This window comes from Anticarsia gemmatalis, chromosome 1 (genome assembly GCF_050436995.1).
Source record: "Anticarsia gemmatalis isolate Benzon Research Colony breed Stoneville strain chromosome 1, ilAntGemm2 primary, whole genome shotgun sequence".
In the NCBI taxonomy this organism is placed as follows: Eukaryota; Metazoa; Arthropoda; class Insecta; order Lepidoptera; family Erebidae; genus Anticarsia; species Anticarsia gemmatalis.
The window spans coordinates 8,125,479-8,147,791 of record NC_134745.1 but is presented as its reverse complement, the minus strand read 5'-3'; the positions used below and the strand labels follow the sequence as shown (position 1 = coordinate 8,147,791).

General features: G+C 36.5%; 1 protein-coding gene across 9 annotated transcripts in view; it reads right to left on the bottom strand.

Annotated features, from left to right (window-relative positions):
• LOC142974457 (band 4.1-like protein 4) overlaps positions 1-12,407 on the bottom strand; it is a 40,049-nt gene extending 27,642 nt beyond the window's left edge. For all 9 annotated transcript variants that reach the window (XM_076116791.1, XM_076116828.1, XM_076116838.1 and 6 more), the window contains exon 1: positions 12,054-12,407. The gene's annotated coding sequence lies outside the window, so the exon portion shown is untranslated. The remainder of the gene's footprint in view (positions 1-12,053) is intronic.
• Between the last annotated feature and the right edge of the window lie 9,906 nt (positions 12,408-22,313).

Here is a 22,313-nt window from a genome sequence, read left to right as displayed (position 1 = left end):
GTACAGGAAACTTCGTATAGCTCTTCAGGTGGCATTACCATTGGCAGAAATACATGACGAAATATACGACTGAAATACAATAATCTCAGTAACTTATACCTTCACCATCATTACTCAACGTACACGTGTAATTTGTTACATTATACAACTAATTGTGTTTGGATACGGCCTCCAACGATATACAGGTAGGCAGTAAATTTCAACACAAGAGGTAGAGTAACCTCGGTATTCTATCCACAAAGCCAGAAGTTGTTTGAAGTCAATTAAGGAGTTATTTGCAGTCGGACTCAATAGTAAAATCACCAAAGGGTTGGTCGAAACCAAATATATCCTCGTTAAAAGTTAGTCTGGTGTGGGGGAGAGAGCGCGCCCGCCTCTGTGTTTTAACAATTTTATTTTAATTAGTACCAGCGCCCTCTCTAATAGGCGGATTTGATTCGGCTGGATTTTTTACGTACACAAAAAGAAAACGTTAAATTTTCGGTCATGCACTGTATGCGAGGGTTATACCTATGTTTGATAACTACCTGTAGAGAGTGAGTCCTATTGAATTTATACCTCTACGTACATCGTATATTTTGTATGTAGATTGAAAGTTTGAGGTGGTGTTAGTTGGTGTAAACTTTGAACAAAATATTTGCTGTTGGTTGAATAGGGCGCATTTTATCCAACGTTCTTCATGAGTGTTTTCAAACAAAAGGGTTCATATAAACGGGGTAGCATTTTAATTTTTCTTTCAACTTGTACTAAATAAAAGTCAGTTTGGCGTTGGAAAAATTGTTGGCTGGCGTTGCGTTCATTCCAAGTCGGTCAAGAGCGCTCGGACGCGCTCGATGGCTTTTCATTTTCATTGTTTTTCAATGTCGCATTACATTTTCCGGGAACTTTACAAATTAAGTACCCGTCTTAACCTCATAATAGCACAGGTTTGTGCACATATTTGTTCTTTAACACCCTTAACAAATTGAAATATAACTATACATACACAATATAAAAAAGATGACATAGCTGAGTATGACGAAATGTAAAGCCTACAATAACAAGTCTCTGCGAATTCAATCATAAAAATAAACAACTAAAGAAAGAGGGAAAATACGGCCCCATTGTATAAAAGTAAAATCATTCTAATAGCTTCAATCCCCCGTATTAAGAAACTTCTAAAACTAGAAGAAGAGGAACCAAGAATTGTGGAAACAAACAACAGACACGGCAATACGAGCCATTAATCCGAACGATCCCGACAGAGATTAGTGCTCCCGCTATTGACCCCACACCCCGCTCGTCCCCACATGTAGAAAACATTTTCCCGCCATTGTCTGACTGAGCAGGAAGTAAAAAGAGGAGTCGCGATTGACATCGTGGCTGCGCGCGACCGGCCCCGCGCCCGCTGTGCTCCGTGCTACACTGCTACAGTACAGTTTGCACCCCGCTCTAGCGGTGTTGCACTCGATGATTTTTCCTTTGTTTTCTTGAGAACATACACATGATAATATCGATATGTGTAGGTACTGCACACTCGAAGACGTCTATATGACGATACGCCAATATTCCCGCGTCTCGCGATAATGTCGCTCCACAATAATCAGACACGTTCCCACGTATCGTATTTCCCATGTGCATCGAGGTAATGAGATTTAACAGTTCTCAACAAAAATCTTAAAGATTTTTTTTCCAACATTTACAATGTTACACACAGACTGTTTAGAATTATGTCTTGTTGTTGCGCATAACAAGCGATTTATAAGAAACAGAATTTATAAGGCAAAGACAAAGGATTTATGAGACAAAGGAAGAGAGAATTTATTTATTCTTAGAAATTCCTCTCGGCGTTACGTTTTCTATTTTTTAGAACGATTTTATTTCTGTAATTCCTGTGATTAAGGAAATAAAATATAATTTTAAGGACATCAAAGGGCACGTTTTTGTAAGTATCATGTAGCTTTTCATTCCGCGGAGAGGACAAACGACAGGCGAGGCAATTATGGAGTCGTTAGTGGCACTGCCGGTTTATGCAATGCTTGTATTTAAATCCTTTTGAACGAGGTACTAGGTTGGTTATAATGGTTATCGCGTTTGAAAGCTTAAAATACGGACTGTTTTTATTTCAATATAATTTGTGTGTAAGACGGATTATCGAGAGGGGCAAGATCAACGCATTCCCCTATCAAAATGTTGGTAATTGGTGATATAAACATAGTGGTAGGTGCTCGGAGCGGACGGCGTCGCATGCCGACACGCACTCGCCGCGCGCATACTGATGGCGACGCGTGAGTCTTGTGACGCCTGCCAGAGCCATCAGCGCGACCGCCCTGCGCACATACTCTAAACTGCTTTGTAATAGTGTAAATACTGCTTATCAATTCTGCACGTGGAAAAGTTGTGGAGCCCCTTGCAGGTCCCGCATAAAGCAGCGTTTACTCCAGGAATTTCTTTCTTCAAACACTGCTGATCACCATAAGATGTTTGCGTGCTTTCTTTCATTTTAAAGTAGTATGTGCCATAGTTTTCCGTACGTCAAATACTTTTAAAAAACCAGCAAAAAAGAATAAACAGTAAAAAAAGCAATAAAGCTATTAAAAATTATGATGTAGATGTGACAAATTTTCAACAACCATACACGGACTGAACGCATTAAGTAGTCGCCCAAAGTCTCCGCAATCAAATCTTTGTCCATTTGCCTTGCCTGTTCAACTCAATGTCTTGATTTCAAACTCAGTTTTCACATGTTTTTTATATTTTCAAACATAGCAGAGTAATTGTTAATGATTAATTTAAATTGCGATACCTAGATTGTTATTTTATCGTCAAGCTAAATCATCGGCACAACGTGTAAAATAACCAAAACAGAAGATGTATCAGCCAGTAGGTACTAAACAGGTATGTATTCGTTCGTTTGACTAACGGAACGTGAATATTTCGTCCGGATTCACTGCATGAATGAGTGGCTTTGTAGCAACTGCTACTAAATGACGCCCAAACTACGTTTTGTGAATTTCAATGGAATGCGCTTATGGAGTACCTAGGTATTGAATGGGGATCTCTCGAAATTATACTGGTGTATTTTAATAAGGGTGGACCAGTGGACCTGTTGAAAGGTATATTGAACATTTTACATTTCAAATATTTGGATTTCATAGTTACCTATGATATCGAGGAAAATTGAAAAGTCGTAATCACATATTGGAATAAAGGAAAACGTGCAATAGGTTTTAATTTCGGGTCATTACTTTCTTAAATTGCGAAATTCTATGAAGTCAGTCATTCGAATTCCTATTAAGTGAAATGACCCAGCTGAAATTTTATACGGCAACTACGCAATAACTCGCACGCATTACTTGCGAGATGCACGTGGCGTACTGGCTCATGTGCGATGTGAAGCATTAGGGGATAAGTTGATCAGAGGCCGTATCTCGGCCGGCGGATGTCGTAAAGTTTGCACAACACCGGCCGCACTTTTCTCGCGGCTACACGATAAACCTTCACAACACACGCAGAGAATTACTTCGATCGAGAAACGCTCTTATACAATGTTTTCTTCCAGCTTTATATCAACCCATGGAGCCAGCGGAAATGATAATAATCATAGATTTTGTTTTATGTATATTTTTATACGCGGTCTGCGGTTAAAAACTACAGTAGCCCATTATGCACCCACTCCATCGTATTCAATAGTCAGTTCTGAATATAAAATGTAATGCATTAAGCACTATATCCTTGAAATAAACTTAACAGATGACTTGGATCCGAGTAGTTAGCTGGAAACTAGCCAAAAACTGAGTCGCGAATAGTGTACAACACACACGAACCTAGGATATGTATGAGAACTACACTTGGGTAAAGCTGCCCGACGTCATGCTTAAAACATTCTTGCAATACGAAATAATCATGTAAACCTTAAGAGGTTTGGGTAGCGCTTTAAATTATTCAAGTGTGAGTCATAGGCAGTAAGTTCCAAGTACTCCCAGGCAATTCAACGAAAGATTTTTTCTTTCTCTAGAAAATTAGTAGGTACATTTATTATTATGAGTAATTTCTCGAGTCTCAAATTAAGGCAGGTAGCCCGCGGCGGGCCCGTCTCGGCAACAATCAGTAAAGCGGCGGAGAGTAACGTATCCCATATGAAGGCTCACCTCCGTTTGCCCGGCCCCGCCCCCAGTTTAACATTTTTCAACTCGCCTGGGAATTAATACTAGTTCGTTGCATTGTTTATTATAGACCACACTAATTATACTGTCATTATTATTTTCGACTTAAGCCGAAGCGCGATACTGTGGTTTTATTTCGTTCCCGTAATTACTATGTAGAGGTCAATGCCTTTATGTTATTATGTACCAATTTGTCAGGTCATTTTTAGTTAATTTATTTTTTCTAATCATAAGTCTAGAGAAAAATAGTTGATCAGCATGACTTGATACGTCAGTGAATTTAAAGGTTGCTTAAATTTATTTATACTAAAGCTACAATGAATACACATCAATCTACTACATATGTATACATTTACATGTAGTAACAAATTGACCTTCCAAAACTTCAAAATTAATCTTCAGCAATCCCTACTGAGAATTATAGGTACTACTATAGAAAATTATTTGGCATGTGTAATGTGTTATACGGGTTCTTGCAATGTCGAATCTATTTTATACAACAACTTAGACAGAAACAGCTTAAACCTAACTGTATAATTTTAGGTGTTGTAGTACGTTTATTAGAATAATCAAAAGTACAAACGTTGGCTTATTTGAGTTCTTATTCGTTAGTGACGTCGTCGGCGGTAACATTTGCATTAAATACGTATAAAATTCGCACGCTCATAACTGTGCGCCTCAATCCGCTTCTCTGCGCTATGAAACCGTACGAACGAGGAAGCTGCGGTACCATTATTTTTTGTCACCTAATAATAGCAGCCTTCGTTAAAGAGCTGCAGTTGTCACATAAGGATTCCTGGAGCAATGTCTGTGCTCACCGGTATTTGCATTTCAAACGCATTCTTACGCTTTTCCATGAAAAACAGCACATCACTTGTGGAATGAAAACTAGCTGTAGAATCCAGTTTTCTTTTACATACGAGCTATTCAGTTCTTTAAGGATCCTAATACTGAAGCTTTTAACTTTTACAACATATACCTACTGTTCAAAGGTTAGCAATTCCCACCCACCCATACCACTCAAAAAGTTCCATCGACACGTGTAGATCCATGTTTAAAAATAGATTAAAATCTAATTTGCCAACATTTGTGTGATTTAACAATTCGCAATTATAAACAGACTCCGTGTATAAATTCTTCTCTTAGGACACAACATATTATCATGTTATTTTTTGGAACCTCTAAGCAGCTTTCACGGGTACAAAGATTCATAAACATGAGAAATGACGGTACTAAGTATAATATAAACGGCCCTCGTGGCCTCACCTGCTCCCGTAATGTTACGTATCACCTCATCATTTCTTTCCAACTTTATAACGCATAAACATTTGAAGAGCTTTACGAGTCTACGAGCCCTCTTATAGTTATATCATACTGAAAGGAAGCGTAAATGTTTATATCTTTACACATTTATTACAATGTTAGAGTGGATAACCAAGCACAAATTTAGTAAGAGTAATATTGTAATATGTAAGTAATACGATTTCAAACTGTGTAATCTTCACAGATAAAAGATATCGGCTTATTTGTAACAGTGTGGAGTTGGTTATAGTAGAATCAGCGTACTTGGTAAAGTTTGAACTCATAACACATAGGAGGCACATAAAGAACGAAGTTGAAACATGCTCGCGATTAACATACTCAGTGCGTTTCGACGGCGCGCGCTTCTCCACCTTGTATGAGTGAGCAACTAACGAAGAACCCCTCTGAAACTTTGTTTTACGTTCGCACCGCACTCGCTTTGTGAATTAAAAGCGGTGCTCCTTTCGCACTAAAACGCCCCTTAATGAAACGCGATCGTCGCAAATTCGTCTAAATTTCCGCAACAATGAGTACGCCAGGCGTCGTTTCGCAGACTGCGCGTTACTCATCCGCCCGCATAACGAGAGGTTAAATTAAATAACAACGAAACTTTGAGAATCCCCAGAGCCGAGTGCTGTAACGATGGAGCTGTATTATTAGTTCGATTCCTATTGGAACTTTCTGACCGCAAACAGCTCATGACGGCTCCGACCGTACGGAACAAACTTACCTCTTGCTAAGCACCGCTTTTACAAAACATTAAACTACTAAGCACTTATAAACTCGACGCGCTAGCTTTGCAAACATTGAGTCTGGTATTTATGTATGTCAATAAACTGCATTTATAAATTAACAAATTCAACCTGTTCGTTGATATCGATTTGTTAATATTCAGTTCTGTACATATACAGCTATTTGCAGTAAGAAAGTTCAACACGTTTACAAATTGCCGACAGGTTTCACGTTTTTATGTATCGAAAAACTATCACTATCAGTTTAATAAGTTTTTATTTTATTGCCGGCAGAATGATTTTCCTTCCCCATCCCCATAAACGAAATCAAACTTTTTCTCTCTATGTTTGTTCCGCCCGTCCCGACTCCAGTCATGTTGTTGTACAGTTCCACCAGCAGTATTTTTAACAAGTTTGCTTTCAGAAGGAAAATTTCAGTTTTAATAGACTTTGCTACAGAATATGAATATTGCTGTAAAAATTGTGTTAATTTTACCAGTACTTATTTGAATGGGAGCGCTTTGACAGTCGCGATTCAATCTGGTAATCGGAAATGGGCATTGTTGCAACAAAGGTTCTATTGTCCTCTGGCAGAGGCGGCACCGCGCCCGCGCCCGCGCCGCTCGCCGCATGCCCGCGAATATTCATGCCAGTAATACAACGTGCATACAGATTCCGACATGTCCGTCACAATAAATAGAACCTATCGGATCGTCCTACACACAGACAGATTCGATAGGAAAACGGAATAACGGAATATTGAACAACTAGATAAACTTTATGTTTTGCTGTGGACTATATGGAAAAATGGTGATCCTGTTATAGAGGTAGTAGTTTCTGGTAAAAACGAAATATAACAAACATGTCGTATGCTTTTCCTTTCAGTATTATAGATATAGCCTCACAAGATTTATAAATTGACCTTCATAATGTTACATCAATGTCAGGCACGAGAATGACTTAAAGTAAAGCTAAAGTTTGATATTTTTTCCTTTTAGATATTTGAATAGGTACCTACCTAAGTTTTCGGACATCAAAGGGATTTTAAAACGAGCTCTTTTAAAATTACTCTCGGGTCCGTCTGACTATATGTCTATAAATTACCATATTTCTCAAGGAATCTACCGTAGTTTGACATATTATGTTTTTAACTCTTAGCGTTTTTGGTGAAGTTGGCATTCGTCATAAATAATTGATTGTGGAATCTCTATTTCCAATATAGTATTTTACCTGAACACTAAAATGATTATATTTTATAGCTTTTACTTTGAGGAAAATGGACTGTGGAATAGATACCTATATCCATTCTTAATTTCTGAGAAAGATAATTATTGATATAAAGTTATTTCTATAAACGACAAAGTTTATTTTTAATATTAGTTTGTTTCCTTATACCAACATTTTGATAAACTTTGGTACTCATCTAAATGTATTAAGTACAAAATATATAATTATGATTATCGAATTGTTTATTATTATCGACTACTACACTCTATAGAAAAATATATATATATATATACAGGGTGTCCCAAAACTCAACGATAATCCGAGACAGGATGAAAGGCCAAGTCATACCGGTTCTAGGAAAAATAAAAAAAAAATTCCATATCACTTAGTTCAGCAATAATAGACACTTTTCAAAAAAGTTGAAATTCCACACCCTTGGTCGCATTTTCAAGTCCTGTGATCACCAATGTCACAATTTCGCTGTGTTTTTTTGAATTTCGTGATCTTAATTAAATATGCTATTAATTGTATAACAAATTAATGCACAAATCATTGTTAATTTAATAAATAAAGTGAAGTTTTAGTGAGTCATCTTTCTCAAAAATATCGTTAGTTAACTTTGACGCTTCATACTGAAAAAAAAATGTACTACACTACCCTTGGCAAGTTAATTCAAAAGTTGGCGCATTTAATCAAGATTTCAAAATGGTATAACACTTGCCACTTTTCTTGCTATTAAAAATGTTATTTTTATTTGAACGAAGAGTATCCTCACAAATGGATCGGACGCAGTGGTACAATTTTATGGCATCCTCGTTCCCCCGATCTAAATCCAGTAGATATTTTTTACTGGGAATGCATAAAAGAAAAAGTCTATTCGAAATCAATACAAAATCTATGAGAACTTCGCCAGAAAATTGACACAGCGTCAGAAGAAATAAATGCAAGGAATTTTGCTTGACTGGTGAAAAAATCTTTTGTACGCCGTTGCAGAGCCTGTATTCGTGCCAGAGGAAAGCAATTATTTTTAGTAAAGAGGTAATTGAGTCAGTCCATAACAAATATTTAATGTAATAAACATAATAGGTTATAATAATTAAAAAAAAACAATGAACGAACCATCGATCTTATTTAATTATTCTCCTTAAACTAAAGTAATGCCATCAAAAACATTCTGTAAAAACCTCAAGTCTCGCCGTAAAAAGTTGTGAGATCTATATAATACCAAGTCGATTAATCTATTTAGTCTCTACTTAAAGGACCTTCTGTCTTAAGTTATTACGTATGTTATAATCATGCCAATTAAAAACAAAATACCTTTAAAACAAATAGACCGACCTGGCCATCGCATGATTTGATTATTAGTATGTATCACACTACGCAGCACGACGAGAAGTTAATGCTCCTGAAATGTTAATGGCGAATTTGTGTTTTCTTGCGATGACCAAGTCGATCTATTTGTTTTAAAGGTATTTTGTTTTTATTGGCATGATTATAACATACGTAATAACTTAAGACAGAAGGTCCTTTAAGTAGAGACTAAATAGATTAATCGACTTGGTATTATATAGATCTCACAACTTTTTACGGCGAGACTTGAGGTTTTTACAGAATGTTTTTGATGGCATCTCACTTCTTTTTGTAGAGCGAACATGAGTCCAATTTGTATGGAAAGACGTTTTTTTTTCATAATTCAACATATTTTCCTATGGGAATGTTGTTCAGTTTCATGGGCTAAACACCCTTACCCACTCTATACCCCCTCCCGTAATGCCTCATATAGTAGGTACCTATTTACACCTATTTATTTTATTTTCTACAGTAATAATAAAATTCATTAACTGCAAATGTAACCTGGTAATCTTATACATTTATATGGGATTACAAAGTTATTGTTGCAGTTGGTGTATTTAGAAAACTGGACCGAAATTAGAAAATATTAAATTTTTCCCATGATTAAGACACTAAACCCTATTTGTATTCTAAATTTTAAGCTTCTAAGTCTGCTAGAAGTACCTCATACTTTTGATGATCGGTGAGTCAGTGAGTCAGTGAATCAGTGAGTGACAAAATTCAAAATTTTAACAAGTTGTCATTCTTAAACTACTGGTTCAAATTGACTGAAATTTTGAATATACCGTGTTTATACCATGACTGATTAGTTACTGAAAATCCAGGCTTCTTGTTTTATTCACAACGAAATTATAGGGGTGTCAAAAATAGCCCGAATTGCTTCGAGAAAAGGATGTTACGGCCGTGCCGCTTTTTTTTTGCTCGACTTGCGGGGGCACTTCCGTGCCCCCAGATTCCGAATTGTTTTCCTCTAGCATGAATTCAGGCTCTGCAACGCCTTACAAAAGACCTTTGCACCAGTCAATCAAAATTCATTGCATTTATTTCCTCTGACGCTGTGTCAATTTTCTGGCTAAGTTCTGATAGATTTTGTATTAATTTCGAATAAACTTTTTCTTTTATGCATTCCCAGTAAAAAATATCTACTGGATTTAGATCGGGAGAACGAGGATGCCATAAAATTGTACCACTGCGTCCGATCCATTTGTGAGGATACTCTTCGTTCAAATAAAAATAACATTTTTAATGGCAAGAAAAGTGGCAAGTGTTATACTATTTTGAAATCTTGATTAAATGCGCCAACTTTTGAATTAACTTGCCAAGGGTAGTGTAGTACATTTTTTTTTCAGTATGAAGCGTCAAAGTTGACTAACGATATTTTTGAGAAAGATGACTCACTAAAACTTCACTTTATTTATTAAATTAACAATGATTTGTGCATTAATTTGTTATACGATTAATAGCATATTTAATTAAGATCACGAAATTCAAAAAAACACAGCGAAATTGTGACATTAGTGATCACAGGACTTGAAAATGCGACCAAGGGTGTGGAATTTCAACTTTTTTGAAAAGTGTCTATTATTGCTGAACTAAGTGATATGGAATTTTTTTTTTATTTTTCCTAGAACCGGTATGACTTGGCCTTTCATCCTGTCTTGGATTATCGTTGAGTTTTGGGACACCCTGTATATCTGTAAAAAATGAAGTACCTACATTGTTGACTAACCACATGGTCCGCATGTGTTTAATAGTCGTATATCAACTTCAGTATGATTTGCAGATGTTTTTATTGTCTCTTCCTATAATATTCTTTGACATTGACATAATTTATTTTGACTCAATTTTTTCCATGACACCTCTATTCCCTGAACGACATTAACTCGTTTTATAATTATAGGCATTTCGCCGAACTTGCAACGAAGATGGGAAAAATTTTTCGGATAAAATAAAATCATTTCTTGTTAGAAAATAATGTGACTAATAATATCAAGTGTCTCCGTACAAGACCACAATATTGAGCACTCGAAATATCTTAACGAGGGAAAGGACAAAGAAGTAAAAGTCGATGGGTAGATTTTCGATGGTTGAGAAGTGGGTGGTCGGTCGAGTGAACCACGATTTACAAATCTCTACCGAGGACAAGAGCCCTCTTGACCCTCTCAAAAGGTGCCCGTATCGCTCCCGACTACCGACTTTCTATAATTTATACGACAAACCTATCAACGTTTGTACCATGTATCGTTATATAATATACGAATATTAATTAGATATCATAATTTTGCTATTAATATGTCTTAAATATAGATATTATAGAACAGGAAATCGTTAAGCATTGTAACGATTACTTAATATGAACGTTTATTGTTATTTAAGATATTGTTAACGTATATGTTATAGATAGATAAAGATTTCAACACAAAGAGGTGATTTCAAGCGAAAGCTATAAATGAGATCGACCTCGTTATCAGTGACAGCTCCAGATAGAAAGAAAGAAAGATGGCATCTCCCTGGAGACCGTCTTCAACGGAACATACCAATATGTTACTTATAAGAAAACGTAGAGCTACAAAAAAAGTGTTAATGTGTGTAGCCAGAAATTGTGATTAGCTGACACATGTAATTAAAGTGCAGTTTAACTCGGATTAATTGCCTCTCTTCTTTTAATTTACAAACAAATCTGTTTTAAAAGAAAACTCGTTAGCACAACAAGTATACTACAGAGCAGGCGGCAAACGCCAAGTCATGGAACTGGGGCGTAAGAACTCTTGAAGTGCTTATACCGCGGGCTCAAAATTTAAAAAGTTCGTCGTATATAAGCTCCCGAGGTACATGAGGCTACTGTATAATCAGTTCCGCTAAGAAACAAAATGAGATTATTGCCAAGGTGAGGTAAGTGCGGCCAGCGATGGATGCACGGCGCCGACGACCGCGGCCACAGCGGCGGCCATTCAACTCAACCGTGGCCTCGCGGTGTCCGTGCCGGGCTTCATGGAAAACATTGCCGCTGGACAATAATTGTCCACCACTAACACATTGTCCATACCGCTTTTCCAACAAGATGACTCGTTCAACGCCTTCATTTCGGTAATTAACGCAGACCAAGCGAGACCGGTCACGCATCATAAAAGTATTTTACTATATGACTCAAGTTGTCACGCTACCATTCATACCTGTAGAGACTTCTTCATTTGTCATGTACTAGTACATACATATCATTATATCGTCTACGGAGTCGCTTACTACACATTGACACACATAAACATGCAACAAAGTTATTAAGAGTTATGCTTACTAGTAACTATGTCCAAAGTTGTCCAGGAGACGATTCACGCCGAACAAAAACACATGGTAATTGTGTACATCGTCAGTTAAGAAGCAAGATAATTTTGCACTTATATCGTACTTGACGACATGACTGACGGAGCCGGTATTTCTCCGAACACTTCACGACACTTTTAATAAGTTCACATTTTCTAATGTTACAACATAAACTTCTGTCAAACTCTCCCGTTAATCAACTAAACACCAAACGGAGAGCACAAGTACAGTATACAAAAGGTATGATATCGCGAGCGCAAGTTGGGTGCCGGGACGGGGCAGCGTACCACCTGTCACTGTTAGCGAACACGAATCTACTGCCGCCGGCCACTGGCTGCCGGTCCCGCGTTCACAACTCCAGCTCACCACGACTACACCGGCTTACTACAGATCACGATTACTACATTTTGTTTCAAGTCCATTACTGCGCTCCTACAACTTTGCTAACACTATCACCTTGCTAACAACGCAATGTATCGAAATAAACGTTGGTCGGTCGCAGTACAGCTACCGAGCTTTGCGTGGGAGGGAAAAGCTTGCTGGGTTCGCTTCCTTCATTTTGTGGATACCGATTCAGCGCCCTCTAGTCAAAGATACTAGAACTACACTAGCGCCATCTATGTACACGTTTTCGTTACTTTAGAAAAGGTAGAGTTTTAATGTAGAGCAATGGACGTAAGCACTGCGAGCACCTCACTAGATTGTACGCAACTCGCTGTATAGATGGCATTCTATCTACGTTTAAAATTACAGGAACTCAGCGCGAAATTTAAAAAAGAGTTCCGTTAGACCATTTATTTTGAAATAACTTTCTTTTACCTTGTTCTGAAATGTAAACGTATCGCTAAAACTGTGTTGAAATTTTGCATGACGGATTTGTGTTTGGATAGATAGGTATCATCAAATAACAAAACTAGTGATGATGTCGTGTGTTAAAAACGACCATGTGTGAATTAGCGAACCAATATCAAATGTAATAATAATGATGACTACGTTTCTTTGAATTATCAAGCCAACGCAGCTCCCAAATTACGCAACTCTACTTTTTGTAACAATCTATAAATCATACATAACACGTGCATGTGACTTATTATAAAATTCGTTCAATACGATGTATTTTATTCTTAGGAGTTCAAATATCTATCTATTTTGATTGTCAAACATTAATGGTAAAGCCATAGCCTATGTACACCTTTTCATTAAGACTTTTCAACTACAGATATTCATCAGTAGTACATGTTAAACCTAGTTACAGTATTAATACTATAAAAAGCTATTATTTGCAATAGATCTATCTTTCTTCATGCCTATCTTCGTCTCTCCCTGTCTTACTATGATCAAGGAAAAGTGTATAGGTAGGTCTTTAAAGGTAATCTTGGCCTTGAACTAGTCATTTGTGGTATGTGTTTTTGCTTTTTTTAATATTTGGAAAAAATCGTTGTATAATCAAATACAATTATAGGAATAACTCTCCTTAATTTTTAAGCGGTATGTGAATAGTTTATAGTTTTAGATATTGATTTCATATTTTATTTATAGAAACAAGTTTTATCCAATTAAAGGACTAGGTATGTAGAATTCAGTTTGCCAAAGCATTCGTTTAGTTATTTAATAAAGAATATTTTCACCATATTTATGGCGATGATTAACTAATGAAGAAATGACAATAATAAGGAAAACTGGAAATAAACTATGAATGAGTTCAAATTAATTAAAGAATTGAATCTGAAAATGGCGATCATAATAATATTATGAACCGCAAGCTCCTCCTCGATATTGATTAGTGGTCAGTCTCAGGACTCTTAGCCAGTTATATTCTCAACGGTCGTTTGATGTTCCTTACATTACGAATGAGTCATATAAACGGTTCAATATTTTAATATTCTATCAACGGTAAACACTTCTGACTCACTGGTGTGGTTATTAGCCAACGTGATAGTATTTTATGACTTTGTTTAGAACCTATTTTCCTATGATGTACTAACAAGGCACACAAGTTGCACTCAAGATTTTTTTCGCTATGAACAGCTAACTGTTTAATTGAAATTTATTTTTGCAGAAGTCTCATCCGATGTCTTAGGTGTAAATGTTTCTGAATAAACGTAAACACGTAAAAAAATATTTTATAATAAATATTTTTGGGCCATATTTTCTTCAGATATTTTTCCTACGTAAAGCCTTACGAGTGCAAATCAATATTAATATTTAATTTGAAGACTGTATTTACACAATCAAAGAATACGTTAACTGTCATCAATCCATATTTCTTTTATTTACAATTCCTGACAGTCAACTGTTTAGATCGTACATTATTTAACACATCAAGTTTATGCTGTACGATGAAAAGTGTATGTTGTGGATTTGAACTCGCAACCTTTTCGTCGCCGAACCCTGGCCTTTGAGCTGTCGCCGCTGACACTATTCCTTAATAGCGGTTTACATAAAAACATGATACGGTACTTTAACTACAAAACGTTGGTACTTAAGATCTCGAAATTCATCATGTCACAATGGAATTTGCGTAACACTCTAAGTATATGCAACATGAGGGCGAAAGTACGTATGAGAACAATGACTAGGCAATATCCTTTATGGTCCAGAAACTGCGTCCGGCCTAGATGTGCGTGGTCCAAGCTCTAGTGAAAGTGAGCCATTGTTATGGTGACATACGTACCTTGTAAATGCTGTAAGTGCAATACTTAGTAACAGCCACGTTGCACTCAGTTTACTTGTGAAAGGATTAACGCGCGGTGAATTTAAAACTTATTTCAACCAATCAATTTACACAATTATGTAGTTTATACTTGGGTTTCTATTGAGTATACCTACCTAATAGGTGAGTCATTGTCATGATTTAATACTTGGCATTCGTATGCCCAAAGTATCCTGGCAGGTAACTCTACCTACTGCGTATAAATATCTTTAATATGCTATATGTGAAATTTCCTCTTTCATTTTCCTGAATGACTCTCTCGCACCTCCTCACCTTAATTGCATACTTCAGCACGCACCTTCGTATTAAATCGCGACATGTTTTCGGTGTATACGTACGAAACAACAAGCACGAAAATCTAACCGGAAACTTGTGTTCCACTTCAAAAATTGACAAAATATCCGCTTGACACGGCGTCATTTAAGTAATTGTGTATTTATCGACGCAAGTATCATCTAAACAAGTAACGGTAATATAACAATTGTCGACGGGCGATAGTGGGCCCAGTCAAGTAGAACCTCGGCTGGTTCCCATGCTGAAACTGTATACTGTTGTCGAGGCTAATGCTACGTGTTCTTCACATGAGAATACGAGTACTTAGAAGAGATGCTAATTAAACTGCAGACACGGAGACAGAGTATACAACGATAATGACTTCGACTGAAACTTTGAACAAAATTCCTATCAGCTTAAGTTTTCGTGTTTTTATACTTCCCTTCATGCGCTTTGCTATAGTTATTTTAGTATTAAATATACAAACTTAGTAATTAAAACACCACGTGCCCATATATGGTCGTTTTTAAATACCACAAAAATACGTTACTATTTTCAACGTACCAACGATTAAACGTGCAGGATAACTATAATGTCTGCACATTTGCAACGTTTGAACAAGTCAAACCTGTTATTTTTTATTGGTTTATTAATCTGATTACAAACGTTTATAAATTTGCTGGCACTTAAATACACAATGATATTGCCTTATTATTAACCTAGTATACTTTTAATCGATTGACAGATAATCCTTATCAATATTACTGGATTTTAATGTTAATAATCACTAAGTTTATGGAGCTATTAATACCGCATTAGTGGTGGGACTATCTACTTCTAATACGTGTACTACAATCTGTAGGAGCTTGTCTTCTGATAACTACCGGAATATGTACCGTTTGTTTTTATAATTTCTACATGTTTCTCACGGAAGTGCAGACTTCTCTGTAATAGAGTTGGTTGCGTCTTCACACGAATCACCCAGCGTTACGCTCTGCCATACCGCGGTAATGGAAAACTCTAGTTTTACACTCATGAACACAAAGCAATGACATTTTAAACTGTTACGACCTAGTTGCTGCTCATTACGTAGATTGCACTAACGTACTCGAAAACATACACAAATGTCCTTTTTACTTATAAAGCCTAATGCTCACTAAAACCCCAGTTTAAACCGCCCGATATTTAAATGTTAAATACTTCAATCAACGGTCGTTACTCTAATTACTAGTTACACAAAAATAATTTTAACGCTTAGCTGTGAAGGCAAGCCGGATCAAAGAGCAATGATATCATCCAGATCTAGTGTTATGATTACATAGTTGTATTTTGACCGTGGGATTTCGTCTCTCCCGCATGTAAATTGTTCTGATAGTTCACATTGTGATATCAATTTGGTTAATTACTTACGTTTTTTTGTAATGACAAATATTATCTATTTATTATATTTCCACGTTCTGAGAATAAAATAAAAACACAAAGGTGTGCTTTGATGAAAGATATCTTATCGACAAACGCATATCGTAAAAGTCGACCTAAGAAATCGGTTTCTGTAACACCACCACGAGATAAGAAACTTTATGGAAACTTGTCACCACATAATACACCTTTGTTGTTGTTTTTCCATTCTATAATCAATGCGTAGTTTCACATAGTGATTTGACATTTTATAAGTACGCTTTTTATCCAATTGAGATTACAAGTTAATCGAGCATGCGTGTTACGTTCTAGCTAACAGTTTTTTATCAATTATATCTTCACGCAATTTATTAACAGAAAACCACATCTGTTAAAACGTTGTTCAAATATAACTCGTCTAAAAACGTCGGTGACGATAAATCCATTACGTGTCATTCAATACTCTACATGTAAAATCAAGCAGAAAGAAAAAGTTGTGAAAGTGATAAATATGTTAATGTCATTCATTCCGGCTACACGACACAAAATAAAACATGGATTGCATATCGGACTATCGCAGTAAATTGAAATGCACTAACGTGACTTGTTTCAATCCAACGATTAAATGGCATTTGAGAGCCTTATAGCTATCGAATCCTAAATGAAGTTGTTAGCAGATAGATACAGTGTCCTGTCGAAGACCTTGGTCAGTACAAAGTTCAGGCGACACGAATGGCATAATTGGACAATGTGTTGTAACCTTCAAACGGCGCTCCTAGTCTGGACCGCATATTGTACTTGCCAAAGGCTTAAAGGACACTTTAGCAAATTATTTATTCAATACATTACGTTTATTTGCAGCATTATCATCATTTTAATCAGCATATTAAGTTGTTTCTTCGACACATTAGCTCTATCAACTAATTCATGGTGTTTTACTCTACTTTAAGTTACACTCCATGTACTCGCTATTATAATGTTTATAAATACTTATTCAAAATAATTAATCAGAACATTCAGAACACTCAGAACATTGCCGATCAGGATACGTACATTCGCACCAATAAGCAAAATAATAGAAGGTACCCAGTAATTGTTGTAGGGTAAAGCACCCAGTAGTCAGCCTTTTAGTGAAAATGCCAATTTGATTTAGCCATATTTTTAACATTTACAACTAGATGTAAAATCATTAGTCATTGTATGAAAGGTAATTTATTAAACTTTAAGAAAAAAATAACAAAATATCATATTCATAAGTTTATTATGGAAAAAATCCACATTAAACAAAATATGGCACTTTTTACCAGTAGTCAGCCCCATTTCGCCAGTAGTCAGCCATGTCTTACCCAGTAGTCAGCCTCTTACTTACGCAATACAAATGTTCTATTTTAAATATATTTTTATTGAAATCTCCAGGAAATAAAGCACATTTGCAATAATACCATGCAGTACAATTTATACATCCATTAATTTTTAACCCCCGACGCAAAAAGAGGGGTGTTATAACGTTCGACGTGTCTGTCTGTGTGTCTGTCTGTCTTTGGCATCATAACTCCCGAAAGGATGCAGTGATTTCAATTTAGTTTTTTTTAAATTAAAGGTGACATATGTGCGAGTGTTTTTAGACATGTTTGATGAAAATCGGTGGAGCCGTTTAAAAGTTGTAGTGGGTTAAAGTGGGGAGATTAACCGAATGTTTGCAAATTTACTCGGACGGGGTCTCAAATGGCTTCGCATGCTGAGAAAGTTGGTGGTGGGAAAGTTAGAATGGTTTAACCTAACCTATAAAAAGTATGAAATAAAAAAATATATTGTGAAATCGGGGGTTTTCAAGATTTTAATTTATAGTTATTAGCCCTTAGGTAATTGATTTCTAAATGTTTTCTAGTCAATCTTTCTTCACACGGTTCACAGCGATAAAAGTTTATTTTCTGTTCCTTTATTCCTTCTGTTTCTCAACTCTCCCCAATCTACAAAAGATGCTCTCTTCTATAAAACTATTTTAGCTTTCTTGGTGTGTTGATACATAAGTCAATGGTAGGCTAGGAAATAGAAGGTAGATGATAGAAGTAACTGGTATCATTCCTTTCTTTTCTCATTTCCCAAAATTCCTTCCTGTTTCGGAAGGCATGGTAAATTGTAGGTCCCGGCGGGCATTCAAGGATCTCTGGCAATCGTTGCCATTAGTCAGAAGTTTAAAAATCTGATAACCAGTCTTATGGTAGTCGTGGTATAGCCCAGGTAACTGGATTGTGGAGGTCATATTGGCAGTTGCTCCATGTAAAACACTGGTCACATTCAGCTGCATCCGGTGAAACTGGAAGCTGATTCCAGCATATTGTGACCAGTTTCTTAGGGCAGTTTCGTAGTGCACTTAGTCTAGCTTAATGGTACGGGGCATTTGTGCGACTATTAAACGATTTCGGACTTGTAGTGTCATAATAATGTGTGAAATGCCAAGTACTCGACTCGTTTCCATGATTTTCATAACGTTTTTGATCGCCACCATAGCACATGACAATTATTCCTCTTTATACAGAACTTTTGGTCTTTTTGATACGATACTATTCGAAAACAAGTAACTAAGTTTTGTGCCAACATAGCCGTCCACAAATTTGAACCCTAATGAAAGGATTTAAGACCCAATTTCATTTAGCAAAACTGACGGCCGACTATGGGATATGTAGGTCCAATGGTCGGCCTCATGAAATTCACTGACTTTATATACGGCCGACTACTGGTAAAATACTATTTTTGTCTTAGAAGAGTTTAGCTCAACGCAATAGTTATGTTGAGAAGTATTCGCCCTGTTAATTTCAACCACATATATGAGAATTGCAAAAAAACCAGTAGTCAGCCACTCATGGCCGAGTACTGGATCAACCTCATATTTTGCACACCCAATAGTCGGCCACGTTAATTTATAATACAAAAGACAAATAAAACGCCTGCAATGCATGATTTTATCGAAGATAAACTATTAAATACTAGCATAAAATATCAATTCGTTCCATATTGCATCAAATTTATTTAAAAACATGCCAAAAACTAAAACACGAATCCTTAACAAAAAAATAGTAATGGCGACGTTTTTGGCCATGTCTTTGATGGCAGTTCATAAGAATGAGTGTAACACGTCAACCTGCCATGCTATCGAATCGTAATTGTGCATATTAGTCAATAAGATTATACAGATTCGATTAATGATTATTTTATTGGTCTTTACTATTTTCTACACTAATTACATGGATATAAAGCCTGTAAAGGCTGACTACTGGTTGGGGGCTGACTACTGGGTGCTTTACCCTATAACTAATTGACATTCCAAGGGAGTGGTAGAAATTCCGAGAACTACTTGAGCGATGTTTGTTGATGTGTCTTTTGTTCAACTTACAACAGGAATGACGAGTGTGGGTGTCTGAGAGTATCAAAGAACGACCACCGAGCTTTTCCTGTCGGGGACGTTACAAAGAAACTCAAATAAATCAATGCGAACAATCTTTTGATGTTTTTTACGTTTAAGTGTTCCATACTTACCAATTTTAGTCTCGTGAAGAATAAGTAGCAATTTTCGTTACACACATTTTTGGTGAACTGATAAACATTATGATTTAAGTGTGAGGTAAGGTTTCGAGTAACAATTTACATGTGAATTATTATGACAAACATCAGGCAATATCAAGACCATACTAGGCTGAAATTACATCAAAATGTAAAACATGTCACGCGCAAAAATACATTAGGTCGGATTTAGCACTGCCTGACCTTCTACTAACTTTATCATGAGAATTGAATCGATAAACAATCGTGTAATACTTAAGGTGTAATGTTTTCGCTAATAATAATAAACCAGGTAATGTTAATACACGTTTGTTAGTAGTTTAGAACGCATAATATGGTCCCCCGTCCCCGCCCGTAATCGTGATTACGGCCAAACGGCTTCCGTACAACGCACCCGCCCGGAACAATAACACGACCGGCAACTCTGAATTAAAACAAAGCTGATTACTCACACATGCGACGTGAAAATAATTTACCTAATGTTCTATACCTTCCTCCATTGTTCACCTTTTGTTTGGTAGAAATATTAAAAAGAATTTGCTGTTTACATAAACCAAAGTAAGGGGTTTTGCGTACACCGTAGGTTAAGGGAATTACTACCTGGAAAATTCTAACAACTATAATTATTTATTGTTTAAATGGTGATTGGTTTTTCTAGCATCAATATATTTGGGAGCACGAGTCCAAAATGGCCGTAACTAATAAACTAACCGCCCACACGTAGTCGCGCGTCGTTAAAACCACAACATCGCAGTGTCACTATCAGTTAATCACATGTGGGTCTACGTAATACATAATCGATTCATAAATATAAAACGATTTGACGTGGGTTACAATACTTACAATACTTACAATTGACTGATTTCATTTCAAGTGAAATCAAGCTTTTAAATGTCAAAAACGTGTTTCAACCCTTATTTGAATTTATGTTTCGGACGTGTTGTTTGGCATAACAGGACCTGTTGTTTAAATAAAATCTGTACGTGTGTATTGAAACACGGTTTGTTCGTTGGGCAGTTGTACTAGTCAACGACACGCATTCTGGGAGTCGTGCGCGTGCCCCCTCCAGACATGCGCGCACGCAGGAAACACGCGCCACCGCGACCGCTACGTTCCCCGTCAACACACGATCGTTAAGCCCCTTACCTTTATGGACTTGACAAATGCCTTATAAAGGTCATCCAGGTCAAGGAGGCCTGCTAAATATTGAATGCGCGTAATTCATATTAAGTGTTGAAATTAATATTTTATAGCCGGGTAATAGGATTGTAATAACTGTGCTGCTTATATAATTTAAATAACTGGTTTGTTACATTTAACAACATTAAGTTTCTGAGGACTTTTCCTTTTTTGTAAAGAATGAATGTAATCCTTTTTAACCTATCAAAGAACCAGATAAGGGCCTTCTAAAATAACTCAAATAAAAAGGCCAGTCAAGTGTTTACTCTGTTTGATAATGAAAGCCGCGTCCTATTCTAAGAAGTTTTGTTTGTTCTTCGATAAAATATGATGACGCTGTCAGCCTTGCGGGCGCCGAAGTAAGTCGCGGGAGTGTGGGCTCTCCTCCTACGAACCTCAGACCTTGTCCTTATCTTTCACTCACCAATAATTAGAATTTATTATGAACTCAGACTATTATTCACACTAAGTTACCAGAACCGATAGCTAATAATCTCTACTTATTGTTTGTTTATGACTTTACGCCTCTACCTTTGCCTAGTAGGTACTTACCTGTTTAGTTTTCATTGAATTCGTGGTAATTGGGATTAAGCTTAAAACAAAACTTGAACTGAGAATTTAAATCGTGGTCTATAAAACCTGATAAGTAATAATCTGCCGACTTAAAACAAAATAAGGTTGACACAAAATGCATTGAACATTAAAAAGGCATTATAGATTACAGCGAGCAGGAAGAATTTAAAGCAGGTATTTGTTAGGAGCAGTTTAAAATCATTCATTCCTCACGCTTCAATGGTTTCTATGGGAAGGGAATGGGACCCCGGGGAGACGTGCACTGCGCAGGTACAAGTGCGGTCGCAATAAAAGATTTTTTTTTGACATCAACTTGTCTCGAAACTCAAGTGTTTCGAGTAGTTTTAATATTGTGGCGGGAAGATGCGTGGCTTGATACCTCTATGCATACATTATTCAATACATTTGTTTGTATGTTCCCACAGCTACAACTGTATCTGTAAAATGTTCCTTTAATGACTCTGTAGAGCTCTTTTTGCTATGAATGCGTAGTAAATTTTAGCAAAACAGGTATTTTCGATTTTGTTATTAATGATT